A 2016-nucleotide genomic window follows, 5' to 3' on the forward strand; every position below is an offset into this window, starting at 1 on the left:
GGTTCGTAAGTTTGTCATCCAGTATTGATCACCTGTACTGGGAGGTCAGCAAAAATGCAACCCACAACTTGTTTTCCTGTGAAAATGTGACTCTTTTCAAGGTATGTCAAAGAAGTGGTGTACAGCCTCTGTAGTGACATGTAAGTCTAAAATAAAAGAATTTTTCAAAACATCTATCTCTGTATTTCTGTGCTAGTTGTCCATATTTTCTGAAAAGAGCTAAAATTTTATCTAGAAATCTATGTACCTTTTTTAAGTGAGCCTGCTTTTAATAATGACACAAAACTATAATTCTTCTTTTTGACCCTGTTGTTACTTAACTTTCCTTCTTTGTCACTAGTTGTATTTCAGGGGGTCCCCATGTGTTTTCAGCACTGCAGCTCAGCAGAGAAGTACAGGAGATGAGTGTGGCCCAGAAGATCCCCGTGATGAGCCCAAGCATCCCCTTTCTGACTGTGCCTTAGAGCACAAAGCCATCAAATTGGCTTTGAAGAACAAGTCCGGGATTTAACTGTGAGTGTGCTGCTGGTGGCATCATGATGTCTTTCGTTCAGTCCCCTTGACTTGGTCTGTCTTTCAGCCCTAGCTTTTTCTGTAAGCCCTGTAACATGCACACAACGCCGCTTTGCTATGGCAGCCTTCAAAGCAGCTGTGCTCTAAGTGTGAGAGGGCGCACTGTGAAAGTACGGTCTGCCTTCCCCAGAAATGCCATCTGTCAGTAGTACCTAGGAGCAAGACACTGATAGTATGATACTGGCAGGCAAAACTGTATGTTGGAGATGGTGTGGTCAGTTCTTTCACAGCATTGTACAGAGGGAACAGCAGTAGATGCGTCCTGACTAGCATCACATATGGTGTCGCACTGGATCCAGGTTGAGAAGGAAAGTCCTCTTTAGTGACAGTGGTGTGGTGGAAATGGTAGGGATCATGTTATAGGGACTTTGAAAAACAGATGTGACTAATAGGAGGATTAAATACTGCAGCACTGGGCAGGCAATTCTGGAGATAATCGCCTTGAGAGTACTACCGCACCAAGTGATAAATCAGCTGGTTGCAGATCTGTTGCTGAGACCGCCAACTTGCCTGCTGGAGAAAGGAGTGTCTCAGTAGCCGCAGTGAGTCATGCAAAAAGCAGCATCCTGACAACGCGGTGTTCAATTGAGCTGCGCCCTGAATGCTTCTGACCTTCACTTGGGTCTTTTGAGGGAGTTGCAGTTGTGCTGATTAATCAGTAGGAGAGGGACTTGGGTTTGCATGCAATGAAAATGCAGGAGCCCAGCACAAGCTTCTGACGTGAAGGGGGCTCCTCTTAAAGTGTTTCTAAGGGATTGCCAACTTGTCAGGAAATGGGGTTTACCTCCTTGTTTGATGTCTCCCCTTGCTATTGCGGTTACAGGAGCGATACCGGAAAGCTTTGGCAGATTCTGAGAATGTCCGAAGGAGAACGCAGAAGTTTGTGGAAGATGCGAAGCTCTTTGGTAAGCAAAGTGAGGCAGAGCTGTGTTTACTGCGGTGGCCTGCCTGCCTGAGCATAAAATGCTGATCAACAGCTTTTTTCTTCCCTCATCCTGCCCTTGTTCATTGTAAAGTCTGGCATGACGTTTGGCCTGCACTGTTGGTGTCTGGGCTTACTTGCTATTTTGTCTGTATGTCCAGCTGTGTCCTATCAGGTTTATCTCAGTGACTGTTTTGTGACCTTTTTTCTAATAAAATAGGCCTGGTGCAATTGAGTGTAGTTCTACTGACTTGGTTGAAATTACAAGTTCTTCTGTATGCTGAGAATTGGCTCTGGCAGGGTGTATTTCATACTCTTAGCTGTGTCATCAGGTTGTGATTTCCTTTACTGTATTAACAGCCTCTTCTCTTCTGCTCTAGCTTTTAGGAGGTAGATACTGCCTGGGACAAAGATTGTCAGTTCCTATATCAGATGTTCTTTAAAATTTCTATAATAAATATTTTCACATCAATGAAGTGAGCTGGATTTGTAGCTTTGGCAATGGAGGCAGGTGAAGGGCG

This window comes from Aptenodytes forsteri, unplaced genomic scaffold, assembly GCF_000699145.1.
Source record: "Aptenodytes forsteri isolate BGI_AS27 unplaced genomic scaffold, ASM69914v1 Scaffold54, whole genome shotgun sequence".
NCBI classification, from domain to species: Eukaryota; Metazoa; Chordata; class Aves; order Sphenisciformes; family Spheniscidae; genus Aptenodytes; species Aptenodytes forsteri.